The following is a 15084-nucleotide window of genomic DNA, read 5'->3' on the forward strand; positions in this document are numbered from 1 at the left end:
ATTTTAAAATGTTTAAGTCCTGCATGCATTTAATGTTTAATGATAAAGCGAAAGACGCCTTCATACCCAAAATATGTGTACGGTAACCTTTTGTAATATTTGGTTAACCGCGAGAGTTCACGAATGGTTATTCTGTTATTTGTCGGGAGTCGGAAATAAAGAACATTTATTGCCATGGGTGCATCAATCTCAGATAGCAGGAAATAAAGTGCAGTAAGCTATTAGCCTAAATAGCCAATGCATAAATCTTCAAATGATAAAATCACATTAAAGTCGAACAAAAATAATCTCTGTCACTGCCAGCAACATAGACCTTTTCTTAATCAATGGAAATGCGTAATTCTGCCCAGGCAGGTTCACTTTCAATGAGGCAGCAAACGCTACGGATTATAGGACTTCTTTGGGATGCTTTGATTTTTAAATGATTCAGCATTTGACTTGTGTAATTATTGTCTGCACACCAGAGCAAAAGGGGGGAAAACACTGTTTATCAAGCCCTGAAACTTTGCCAAGTGAAAAACAATTTGGAATCATGTGTAAAAGTCACATTAAGTCCTCTTTCCAACCTGAACTTCATCAGAATGTCAATTTGTGACACAGGCAATGAAAAAGCTTGATGTAGTGCAACAAATGATGAAACAGAACACAGGTGTCTTGAGATGCATTAATAAAATTATTTTTAAGTTAACAGTCTCAAAAAAATAAAAATAAATAAATAAATGCAACGGTCCTGCGCAGTATGCTGAAAAAAGTGAGTTGTGGAAAAATTCCAGCCAAATCTGGCAAGCGTCCTGTGGCGCATAACAGTGAATGTAGTTACGTGACATGTCATCGGTGGCCTCCATGGTGTACCGGCCCATACGCCTCTCAGTTCTTAATCCATCCTTGCCCACAATGCACAGTAAAAACCAGTGAGCATCGCTGCTCACTTTTCCCGTAACTGAATATGCATAGCCTACTTCCCTACTATATAGTAAACTAAAAGCAGTATGTCCGAAATCCTTAGTATTCATAAAACAGTAGATGAGAAATACACAGATGACCTACTACATCTGCGGAGATTCTGAAGTGCACATCTACTTGACACTTTACATTCCCACAGTGATACCTAAGCGGCCTTATTAATGGCCAAGAAGAATGTTCTTCTTTATCAAATGCAGTGCATACTCTGACAACACACAAATTATGTTCACTGACCAAAAATCTCATCATGTTTTCCAAAGTCTCTCAAGTCATTATAGGTCGAGTGCAAGTTATGTGAAGTCAAAGTCTTATTTTCTGTCTTCAAATGAGATTTTATTTGCAATTATCTTTCATCCATAATGTGCATGAAAGGGAAACAATCCTACAAACATTTCAATATTGGAGTTGAGAAAGTGTCCCAATGCTTAGTGGATCAACACCCTTGCAAATGCCCAAATTCATGTTCATGATACAGTATACTGGTCCACAACATAAGGAACTAGAGAGCAAGATAAGATGCACCCCAAGACAAGCAAATGCTCATTAAACATCATGTGTATACATATATGGCTGTACATATATGGCACATCAACATGAATATAATCCTTGAAACGTTATTTGTGGGACGGTAGACTGAATAAGCACAAGTATTCCTTTCTCATTCTAAAAGTCTTTAAGCCCTTTATTGTCCAGTTGAATAACATTGTTAAGTTTCTTAAATTAATCGTGGCCTACTTATTTGTAATTAAAGTTGCATTCATGTGCTTTAAGAGCACACCAGAGAGATGACGAGCTCAGAAAATGTCCTAATTAAGTCGATGGTGTTTACACAGTAGATGAAGTGACTTGACTATCATTGAAGACACACACTTGAGCTCTGAGTAGTTCAGTGTGCAACTGGGACTGTAAAGACACCTTCAGGGGCTTTGTCGGCAAATAACACAAAGCTGATGGTAGCACTGGAGGCTAAATTGTGAATCTTGGCTTGAAGATCTAATAAAGCTGAATGTGAGATTGACGCTTGGATTTTCTTAACGTTATTTATTTCCGATATGAAAGATGAGATTTATTTCTGTTGCAACCTTACAGCCTAAAATTATCTTGAAAAATTATTGAATTTAGAAACTGAACTTCACCCCTTTGCTGTTTTCTGTGTAAAGCTCTATATAAATTTTAAACCCTGTATTTCAATCATGGAACTTATTCACAGTAGTGTCATATTTATTTTTAATGAGAATAGAAACAAAACTGTAAGGGAAAGACTTAATCTCTTCAATGGGTTGTAATGTTGTTTAAATCTGTTCAGGTTGTTGTCCAAAAACCTGGATGAGATTTAGCATTTTTTAACCATGGTCACCTTGGATTTTCCTAAGCATTTTTATAAAGGCAGTTTTGGATTTATAGTCTGTGGTAAACATTAAGATACTTGGACGTTTTGTTCCGCAACATTAATTACACACGTTTACTTACATGCTTGTGGTATTTGTAATCCTTAGCTAGTAACTCGTTAGCAACATACTTTTTTTTTTTTTTTTTTTAAACACAGCGGCTTCAAAATTCATATTTGAAGTGTGCCTGTGTACTTTATTTTGTAGAACATAATGTCTGAGTATCTTTAAGTAAAGTTAAACAACATACCTTATGCCACTCATACATAGAAAACCCCCATTATTCAAATGCAGATACTATCTGCACCCTGGTGCAAATAGTGGTACAGTACTGTGCAAAAGTCTTAGGCACATAAGATGTTTCACAAAAGCATTTGTCTTAAGATGGTTATTTATATCTTCAGCTTTAGTGTGTCAATAGGAAACATAAATGTTAGACTCCCAAACATTACTTTTGCAAATAGAAAAGATTAGAATAGAAGAACAGGGAGCCCTGCAACAGATGTCATGGCCCCCACAAAGCCCCCCACTGAACATTGTGTCAGTCTGAGATTACATATAGAGACACAAGCAGTTGAGACAGCCTAAATAGATAGAAGAACTGGGGCGAATTCTCCAAGAAGCTTGGAACATCCTATCTGCCAACAACCAAGAAAAACTGTGTCCAGGTGTACCCAGGAGAATTGGTGCTGTTTTAAATGCAAAGGTGGTCACACCGAATATTGATTTAGCTTTTTTATGTTTACTGGACTTTGTATGACATTAAGTGATAAATGAAAACTATTTATGGCATTATTTAAGAAGACATCCTCACTATGCAACATTTTTCATAAGTGCCTAAAACTTTTGCACAGTACTGTATATGCTGGCAGATATTATTTGCACCCCAACCCTGGTGCAAATAATGGTAGATATTAATTGCACCCTAGTGCAAATAGTGTCAGTTACTATATGCACCCATATTTAAATACTAACATACAGTATATAGGCATCACTGCAGTGTGTTTATTGTGTTTATTTAGAGTCCCACAGACACACTTCATTAACCTCTACCCCTAGACCTAACCTTAACCTTCCCTTAGAAAAAATAACCTTGGTTTTATTCACCATGGTATTTTTTGTACATTTACAGTAACCATGGTTACTATATTATCACCATGTTACTGTAGTAACACCATGGTTAATTGCATTAAAACTATGGTTTCTGCCAAAGAACATGGTTACTACAATATTAGTAATACAGTGATGCAATGTACAAAAGCGATGCCGAGTCGCAGGAGGGAACGAGTGTGAACGACAGACCCTGCCTCCGGATCAAACCCTTATCTGCACTCCTCGATATTCGCAGTAACCAAATCACTGCAATGGAATCAACATTTATATTCATTTTTATCTATTATTTTAAGCAGTGTTAAAGGAAATATTAAGAGGAGAAAACAAGAAATCGGTTGGGAAAAAGAGTGGGACAAAAAGCGGATTTGAACCGCGGTTGCTAGGACAACAGTACACATTCACACACCGTCTTTACACCGCTACAGCAACAGCTATTATTTAGTTTGCCATATATTTCCGTGGTTCCACCAGACTATAAGGGTGCAAATAGCTGCACTGTCCGGCAGATGCTATTTACACCGGGGTGCAAACAGACACTCCATTATTGGCACCCATAGGAACCCATGGCCTATTAGCCTTCTGGGTTCGCCTAAATTGACGTCCTGGCTGGACAGCTCTATTGGTGTTGATCGTTGATCGATTCGCTGACGAAACTTTGAAAAAACATCGAGTTGTGAATTTTTTTTTGTGATGTAGGACATTTATGGGTAATTAACCAATAAGGTTGTCCGAAGTGCTAAAAATAGGAAATCTTTAAAAAATCTAGTTTAAAACGTGTGTCAAAAAAATCAAAAATCAAATCACTTTATTGTCACACAGCCATATACACAAGTGCAATGGTGTGTGAAATTCTTGGGTGCAGTTCCGATCAACATAGCAGTCGTGACAGTGATGAGACATACGCCAATCTACAATAAACATCAAATTAACACAACACAATTTAAACATCTGTTATACATAATTAAACTCGACTTAAAACATCAAATTAACACAACACAATTTAAACATCTGTTATACATAATTACACAACTTAAAACATCAAATTAACACAACACAATTTAAACATCTGTTATACACAATTACACTCAACAATATACAATAATAACATACATTGCACAGTATACAATATGCTGTTTTTGTTTTTTGTTTTTTTTTGTTTTTTACTATATAGATACTATATAGATACACATTATTCAATAAAAATTAAAATATATATGAAAAAAGTATATATATAGAATGTACAGTATTGTACTGTATTGACATTCAGGCTGTCGGTTGATAGTAAGTTGTTAAGAGAGACATAATATAATGACAGTAATATAATTTATGACAGTCCGGTGTGAGATAAAAGAGTAATAAAGTGCAGGGATGATGTATTTTGATCGTGGGAGATCAAGAGTTCAGAAGTCTGATTGCTTGGGGGAAGAAGCTATCATGGAGTCGGCTGGTGCGGGTCCTGATGCTGCGATACCGCCTACCTGATGGTAGCAGTGAGAACAGCCCATGGCTCGGGTGGCTGGAGTCTCTGATGATCCTCCGAGCTTTTTTCACACACCGCCTTGTATATATTTCCTGGAGGGAGGGAAGCTCACCTCCGATGATGTGTTTGGCAGTTCGCACCACCCTTTGCAGTGCTTTGCGATTGTGGGCAGTGCTATTGCCGTACCAGGCGGAGATACAGCCAGTCAGGATGCTCTCCACAGTGCAGGTGTAGAACCGTGTGAGGATGTGGCGGTTCATTCCAAACTTCCTCAGCCGTCTCAGGAAGAAAAGGCGCTGATGAGCCTTCTTCACAACGACTTCAGTGTGGACGGACCATGTGAGTTCCTCAGTGATGTGGACACCCAGGAACTTGAAGCTGCTGACTCTCTCCACTGGTGCTCCATTGATGGTGATTGGACTGTGTTCTCTGTCTTTTCTCCTGAAGTCCACCACAAGCTCCTTTGTCTTACTGACGTTGAGGGAGAGGTTGTGCTCCTGACACCAGTGTGTCAGAGTGTGCACCTCCTCTCTGTAGGCTGTTTCATCATTGTCAGTGATCAGACCTACCACCGTCGTGTCATCAGCAAACTTAATGATGGCATTGGAGCTATGTGTTGCCACACAGTCATGTGTGTACAAGGAATACAGTAGTGGGCTGAGAACACAGCCCTGTGGGGCTCCAGTGTTGAGGGTCAGTGATGAGGAGATGTTGCTGCCTATTCTAACCACCTGGCGTCTGCTTGACAGGAAGTCCAGGATCCAGCTGCACAGCGAGCTGTTTAAGCCCAGAGCCCGGAGTTTCTCATCTAGCTTGGAGGGCACTATGGTGTTGAATGCTGAGCTGTAGTCTACAAACAGCATTCTCACATAAGTGTTCCTTTTTTCCAGGTGGGAGAGAGCAGTGTGTATTGTAGATGCAATGGCATCATCAGTGGAGCGGTTGTTACGGTAAGCAAACTGCAGCGGGTCAAGATTGAGTGGTAATACAGAGCAGATGTAATCTCTGATTAGTCTCTCAAAACATTTGCTGATGATGGGGGTCAGAGCAACAGGACGCCAGTCATTTAAACAAGTTATTTTTGATTGTTTTGGAACAGGCACAATGGTGGATGTTTTAAAGCATGTGGGGACTACAGACAAAGAGAGGGAAAGGTTGAAAATGTCCGTAAAAACACCAGCCAGCTGGTTCGCGCACGCTCTGATGACGCGGACCGGAATGCCGTCTGGACCCGCGGCTTTGCGGATATTCACCCGTCGGAATGATCGGGTTACATCCGCTACAGAGACGGAGAGTGAACTAACCTCTGTAGCTTCGGCCGTGAGAGCTCTCTCCGCGAGGGCGGTGTTATTTCCCTCGAAGCGAGCATAAAAAGTATTTAGCTCATCCGGTAGAGAGGCAGCGGTGTTCATGGCGGAGTTTTTATTCCCTTTAAAGTCCGTGATGATGTTAATTCCCTGCCACATGCTTCTAGAGTTGGTGGTGTTAAACTGTCCTTCAATCTTACTCCTGTACTGGCGTTTTGCTGTTTTGATAGTTTTTCGGAGGGCATAACTGGCTTGTTTATGCTCCTCCGCGTTCCCGGAATTAAAAGCGGAGGTCCGCACATTAAGTGCTGCGCGAACATCGCTGTTGATCCACGGCTTCTGATTCGGATAGATTCGCACAGTTCTGGTCGGAATCACTTCCTCTACACACGTTCTGATGAAGCACATTACGCTATCAGCGTAAAGCTCGATGTCGTCATCAGAGGCGGACCGGAACATCTCCCAGTCCGTGCGATCAAAACAGTCTTGTAGCGTAGAGTCTGATTGGTCCGACCAGCACTGGATCGTTCTGAGGGTGGGTGCTTCCTGTTTCAGTTTCTGCCTGTAAGCGGGCAGAAGCAGAATGGAAGAGTGGTCCGATTTGCCAAATGGTGGGCGGGGGAGGGATTTGTAGCCATCCCGGAACGGAGAGTAGCAATGGTCCAAAACCCGGTCCCCTCGTGTGTTGAAACTAATGTGCTGGTGATATTTTGGTGCGACTGATTTTAAACTGGCTTTATTAAAGTCCCCGGTCACAATGAACGCGGCCTCAGGGTGCGCGGTTTCCTGCTCACTTATACTCCCATACAGTTCCTTGAGTGCCCGGTCTGTGTCGGCTTGTGGGGGGATGTACACAGCAGTGATAATGACCGCTGTGAATTCCCTCGGTAGCCAGAATGGTCGACACAGAAGCATAAGAAATTCCAGATCAGGAGAACAGAAAGACTTGATAGAATGTATGTTCCTCTGATCACACCAGGATTTGTTGATCATAAAACATACACCACCTCCTCTAGTTTTACCTGAGAGGTCTTTCGCTCTGTCCGCTCGGAGCATGGAGAACCCCGCGGGTTCAATGGCTGAGTCTGGAATCTCCGCAGACATCCAAGTTTCCGTAAGGCAGATAACGCAGCAGTCCCTCGTCTCTCGTTGGAAAGAGATCCGCGCTTTCAGCTCGCAGAGCTTGTTATCCAGAGACTGAACATTTGCCAGTAGAATAGTGGGTAGCGGGGGTCGATTTGCGCGGCGTCTTACTCTGATGAGAACGCCGGCTCTGTTTCCCCTTTTCCTCCTGCGTTTCCGCGGCAGTGCAGCACAGACAAAGGGCTCCGCTTGCGTGTTTGTAAACAGCGGGTCGGCATTGAGGAATGTGAAGTCCGGTTTACGGTGTGAGATCGCTGAGCCAATGTCCAAAAGTGTTTGTCTGTCGTAGACAATAAGGCAGGCAACATCCAAGACAAAAAACATAAGAATTGTAAACAAAACAAACAAACCATTGCTAAGTTGTGTCGGAGCTCGCAACGCAGCAGCCATACTCGGCGCCATCTTGAGTCCAAGTTCGTAGAAATGAAATAGCTGACTTGTTTAAATGTTTGTTTCACACATTTTTGAAAAATATTGATAGCATTTTATAACTTTGTATTGACTATAAAAATGTCATGTGGTGCAACCATCAAGCAAATGGTATTAAAGTAATTTCACTGAATTCATGAGCGTGTCCGCAACTTAATTATTAAAAAAGCATAAAAAAATAAATAATAAAAAAATGTTTTTAAACATATTTCTCAAGATTAAAAATATACTTTTACAAATATCATACATTTTTAACTGAAGTTACACCAAATTACCTGCCTTTCATAAAAAATGTCAAAACACTGATATTTAATATTGTTTTGTTCACATGACAACAAATCGCTACCTGCTGGTTACACCAAATGACTTTTATTAGGTGGACAAAAGCTTTACAGATATTACTCATATTTTAAAACAAATTTGTTTCACAGCTTAATTTATTTATTTATTTATTTTTTTTTTTTTTTTTAGCAATACTAATAAAATATTATTCTGCACTAATCATTCCAGCATTTATTTTTTTTTTTTTTTTTTTTTTTAAGAATTTCACTGAAATGAAACTTATTTTTACTGTCTCTGGACAGTTACACCACATGGCATTTTTTACTTTAAGCCCCAGGAAAAATATCAAAATTACTCTGAACTTAGTAATCGTCATAGAAGAGGTGTATTCAAGTAATTGTTTTGTGTGAATTGCATTTCCAATGTATTTTTTTTATTTTTTTATTTTCTTTAGAGCATCAAATCACAGCTTTATTGCCACTGAAGAGATTGTAAATCTATCCCTCACAGCCTCATTTTCATTACCGTCAAAAATTAAATATTACGCCACTCTGAATAAGGCTGCTTGTTATTTAGATTTTTAAGCAACCGGTATAGGCCTATCTGCATGTATAATCTTTTGTGAAAAGGAGTGGAGTCTCATAGATCAACAACCTATGATAATGTGTTTGATGGTCAGTTATATTAGGCCATTTCCATTAGTCTACAGCCATCCCTTTCCCTTTTACTCACAAAAAAACTTTCTATAACGCAAATGAATGTAGTTCACCTCACACAGTTTAAGTACAACTTTTATTAATACTGGAATCATCACAGTGTGTTTTGTTACATTAGCTGTGACTAAACTTAACAAAAATTAGAAGGATAAATATTACCAAAAAGAAAATGATGTTATCAGCAACAGTGGCAAATTAGCCTTAAGAAAACAGCACAATAAATTAAAGCAGAAGAGTAAGAGAGAAAGCTGAAAGAAGAACAGAGATAACAGCACCTGTAACGTTACTCAACTCAGTCAGAGCAGGAAGGATGGGGGTTGTACAAAAAACAAAAATAAACAAAAACAAATGCACACATCATATCTTTTACACACACACAAAATAAAATTAAGTAGCATAATCAAGTACACTGTCTAAGTGTTGAGCTCTAGAGACTGTTGTTTGGGGTATGCTGTAAGGTTGGTGGAAATGCAGCTCACTTTGAAAGAAAAGCTTTTAGGCTGATAGTGTAAGACACAGCTCAGTTTCCATGACACCCGGTTGCCAAGCCCTCCCTCCATGAGCACATGACTGAGATGACAGTGAGGGGAACTAAACGTGGGAGACTGGTGTCTTTCAGGGCATCTTCGAGGAACAGAGTGTGTGTGGGTGAGGAAGAGGGTGGCTGTTTGTGTTCTGGCCAGAATTAGCATTTCATTCCTCTGTTACCCGCCCCAAATGGTCATGCATTGTCTGGAGTCATCTTAAGAGATGTGAAACACAATGACATGGAATGGCAGAGTAAAGGCTATGGTGGAGGCATCATTTTGCCTCTAGAAAGTGATTGGGGTTGGATGAACGTCAAAAAGGCATAAAGTTTCATAAGGCTGACATTATTCTTATTGATTGTGCACTTACTCTCTATATGATTTGGTCAATTGACTCTTAAAAGGAATTTTAAGAGTTCAATACAAGTTGAGCTCAATCAACAGCATTTGTGGCATAATGTTGATTCCCACAAAAATAGTTTAGCCTGCAAATCATGTTGACGTATACTTTTGAAACAGTATATACAATATTTTAACATTTATAGACTGGCCCCATTCACTTTTATTGCAAGTACCTTACTGTAACTGTTACATTTTTTGCAGGCATGTGTGTGTGTGGTAATCAACATTTTGCCAACATGCAAGTTAAATGATTGCATTTAACTTGTCTTGAACCTGGAACGTTCTTTAAATATTAATAACCAAGGTTATCCAATTAACTTTTTTTTTTTTTTTCATTTGTTTGCTTTGCCAACAAATTATGAAGGCAGAACTAAAGCCACTTATTTCAGCTGAAAAATCGAGTCAAGATAAGCACATTAGAGCAAAGAAAGCAGTTGTAAGACCAAGTTAGAATAAAAATTGTCTAAGTCAAAACTTTGCCCTTATAATTTTTTTAAACCACTTTTTCCACCTTGACATTATCTAAAATTGCCATGCCCATGTGAAAAAGAGAGATGCTCTAGACTAGAGACAATCTGTGAATCCTGAGCATTATAAACTTCAGGTGTAAGACAATAGGCCAATGAGGAAAAACACCAAAAATCTCATTTTCACAGCTGAATTCTGAGGTCTTGCATATGAGTGCTGATTTACAGTGAGCATATCATTGACGTTCAGCAGGAAACGAATGTGCATGACATGAGTAATGTTAAACATGACTGCAAAACAAAGAGGAAATGTGCGTATAATCACCTGAGAACCAAAAAAGTAAATACTGCAGTGTGTGTGTGTGAGTGCGGGTATTGAGACACTGAAGGCTGAGCTCCAAAGTGACAGTGATTTTCCTTTCCCAAGCCTCCAGAGGGGCTTCTAACTGTCATCTTGCTTCATGACCTCGGGAGCAGAAACCTGAGACTGACGTTACAATAAAGGGACAACAGTAAGCTAACTACCTGCAATCTGGCCTTTCTTTCTTTTTTTTCCCCTCCTCACCTCTTCTCTGCCTCATGTCCTACCCGTTTCTTTCCCCAATTATTCTCCACTGGCCTTGTCTTTCTCACTCTCACTCGTACTCATTTCATTATTCTCACTCTTTCACTTCCAATTCACCCTCCGTCTCCCTCCTCTCTACAAGACTTTATGTACTTGCTTAACTCTCTGCATTGAGCTCCCGAGAGCTGTATCTTTTGATTTTTTATTAGAGTTCTCCAAAAATGAAAATTCTGTCATCATTTAATCACCCTCATGTTGTACCAAACCCATATGACATTCTTTCTTACACAAAAGGAGATGTTAGGCAGTGTTAATCTGTCACCATCCATGTTGGGTAAGTAACTCAAAAGATGTAAATCACTACAAACTACGAATTACTTGTCTAAAATTATAAACAAAATTCTTTACTGATTACTTCAAAAAATGACCACAGTACTAATTACTTTTAAGTTACTTTTTTAAATACTTCATAAAACGTTTTTGCTTTTTTCACTGAATGAATTCAAAATTATGTCTATATTTCTTCCTTGTTCATTCTCGCACACCCTTCAGCTGCCACAGAAAATGAGACGTAAGAATTCATATTTTAATGTATTACACACTCAATATTTTACGATTTACGCATTTCTATTTCATAACAAAATTCCATAAAATGTAATTAAATAATATATATATATATATATATATATATATATATATATATATATATATATATATATATATATATATGTATATATATATGGGTCATTATACAGGAGTGGTGCAAAATGCTGTCCCCCGCATAAATATATATATATATATATATATATATATATATATATATATATATATATTTAAAAGGGCATATATAGGCAACTGACACATATTTATAATTGTTGAGTTCTAACAGAGACAATAGAATTAATTGATGTAATAACTTTACAAATCTTTAAAAATAGTGGTTTATATGTTCTGTTCTATTGGGCGGCACATGTCCCCCAATTTAACCCTGAAAAATACACTTAAAAATGAAATACATAAATGTTTTTTCATATTTTTTTAAACACTTAATCCTAATGTACCTTGACAAGTCCTACTGAAATTTAGTTGACATGAGTTTTTCTGCCTTTTTAGTTTTTTAAAAATAAATTATTTAGAGTGAAAAATTGTTGTGTCCCATTTTTTGTCAATACCGGAAAAAAAAACAAACACAAAAAGTCTCTCTGGACTGAAGCAAAAAACTTATGCCGCTCTTCTCCTCTGACAAGATATGACATGCAGTGCGTAAGCACCCTCTAGTGGTGGGCGACTGTATAGACAGCCTTATTAAAGTCTGCAGCCATGGTTACTGAATGTGTTTGTCCTGAAATTAATTAATCGCCGATAATTAAATATCGATAATTTAATCGATAAGCTTTATCGATTAAATTATTAACGATGATTAATCGATGATCAATCAATTATTAACATCCACAGTTTCTAGAGTTTACTCAGAATGGTGCCAAAAACAACAAAAAACATCCAATGAGCAGCAGTTCTGTGGACGGAAACGCCTTGTTGATGAGAGAGGTCAACGGAGACTGGTTCAAGCTGACAGAAAGGCTGCGGTAACTCAGATAACTGCTCTGTACAATTGTAGTTAGCAGAAGATCATCTCAGAATGCATAACATGTCGAACCTTGAGGTGGATGGGCTACAACAGTAGAAGACCACGTTGGGCACTTAATTAAGGCCATAATGTTCCTAATAAAATGCTCAGTGAGTGTAAATATATGTATTTTTTACTTGTAGACTGATACAGGCAGATCAACACAAGACATGCAAATGTGCCCAAGAGTACAGCGGAGTGCCTCTGTGAATACAGGAGGAGGATCAGGGATGAGCCCATAAGATATCAACTTACTAAAAGAAAGAGAATACAAATTTAAAACGAAAGCAAGAGGGAAAGTTTAAAAATGTAAAAGACTTCACTGACAGGGAGAAGAGTTACACCTGTAACTACACAAAAGTAGAGTTACACAAAAACAGCATAGGGCATGGAAGAAAGCACAGACAGAGCTAGAGACTTTAGGAATAATTGTAAAAATTCATTAAAAGATTTCAGTGTACCAATAGTGAATTTATAAATTTCAGATACAGTGCAATACAAATGTAAAATAAATTTGGGAAGAAATTATTAAGAAATGTAAAACTCATCCAACCCTGAATTTTCACCACTTCTGTAGAATGACTCATATATATATACATATATAAGATTATTACACCCCACACTGGTCACCACTCACTTTCATTGCATCTTTTTATCCATACTTTGAAAGTGAATAGTCACTGAGGCTGTCATTCTGCCTAACATCTTTTGTGTTCCATGGAAGAAAGGAAGAAAGTCATATGGGTTTGAAACAACATGAGGGTGGTGGTGCCAATCATAAAATAATGACAGAATCTTCATTCATTTAGCTTCATTTTGTGTGAACAATCCCTTCAAGCAGGCCATAAATGAAAACCAGCAAATGTATGTTGTACATGAAAATTCTGTAGACAAGTATGCAATATGTGGATATGTAACTGTAAGATTAGATGTTTCGTTTCTTGTAGTCTAGCTTGAAACCTCATATTGCTGCCAATTTTCATTTGATTCCTCTCCCACACTTACATCATCACAATTGCTAGACAATATCTGTGGGGCATTTTTATAGTGAAGCTACATGTACAGTTACTCTTTACCTTCATATACAGTATATGCATGTATATCAATATATACACAAAGTTATGACCTGCTCTTTTATTGGCTGGCAGTCTGGGCATTGAATTGAAACCTTAACCTTATTCTTTCATTCCAGTCTGCTCTCAGTGTGGTCTCAGCATTCAAGAACAGCACTATTTCCAGAACATTCTGGCGCACTCATACATACTATCGCAAATTAGCAACCCAGTCTCATGAAAATTCATACATATTTTACGAGTTGGCTATTTCGTATGAATTTGTACGATTTCATCACGTGCAAATGCCTGGATGTCTAATGCGGAAGTAAGCGCGAGTTTCGCGCTCGAGGCATTAAGGACATGCTTATTAATATTATGCCCTTACCCAAACCATTTATCTAAACCTAACCGATCAGTAGAGTGTGTAAACATGATAGGAAGCTGTTGTGTGTGAAGCAAGTAATTGTTGCGTATAAGATGGAAACGATGTACAGTGATGTCATTATCGTATGAGTTCAGTCATACAATATCATACGAATTAGCCAAATTCAGAAATGTTGTATGAATCCTGACGATTTCGCCGTGAGAGTGTGTAGCAAATTAGACATACTTCTGCTTTTTTCTTTTTTTTTTTTTTACATGCTGCAGGCATTCCTAAAACAGAGTGCTCTATTAATGCAAAATAAATAATTCAAAAACAAACTAAAAGTCAGAATAAGCAGTAAGTGTCTTGCGTTTCTTGTGTTTGCTTGTTTTCAAGCAACAGCACAAGTTACCGTATGACCGCAGCGGCTATCAGGAATCTTGGGAGAACAGAAAGTCACTCACAAACAGGCACTACATAACTAAAACTATGTTTTGACCTCCTATGACACTTCCACATCCAGTATCATCACAGAGCATTGCTGTTTACAGTACTGTGGTAAATCTAAAGATGCTTGGAATGGGGGGAACTGGCAACCTTTTGTTTCAGAATTATTTATTCCTATGTCATCTAGAACAGGCAGTGGAATACTTTAATCAAAAACAACTGGATGACTTCTCACGGAGGTCATTCTCTCTACCTCCTTTTTCATCCCTACTTCCCTCTGAAGATCCCCCACCCCCCAAAAAATGGCAGCCAATTGTGTGCCTTCATATTAGCTCATTCTCACCAGCCATTCTACAGCTATATCAGGAGACTATGCTTTGAGGCTTGCTAGCAACAGATGAAAAATAAACAGTCCTGAAAAATGTCATACTTTAGAAACTAAAACTGGAAATTAAATATAACTTACCAATCAATTCCCTTTCAAAATCATTCTTCATATTTCAATCTCTGCTTCACTTCCAGGCTCTCTTGTTTTCCTACATTGATATACACATCCGCGTCCCTATGTACTAGGGCATGCAATCATGCCTTCTCACAGGATCCACCACACATAGTGTGACCACAGTGACCACTTGTGGTCAAAAATTTAAACTACCTATGAAAAGTGCTCTGAATCTTTTCTCTTCCTCATTTTTTAAAGGTGCACTCAGTAATTTTTTGCAAAACTTCTACACAGAAAGACAAAGTATACTATTTATTTTATTATTATTTAAAATGATGTGCACTCACATAAGATGAAGTTCTGAGAC

The sequence above is a fragment of the Myxocyprinus asiaticus genome, chromosome 1 (assembly GCF_019703515.2).
Source record: "Myxocyprinus asiaticus isolate MX2 ecotype Aquarium Trade chromosome 1, UBuf_Myxa_2, whole genome shotgun sequence".
Taxonomy (NCBI): Eukaryota; Metazoa; Chordata; class Actinopteri; order Cypriniformes; family Catostomidae; genus Myxocyprinus; species Myxocyprinus asiaticus.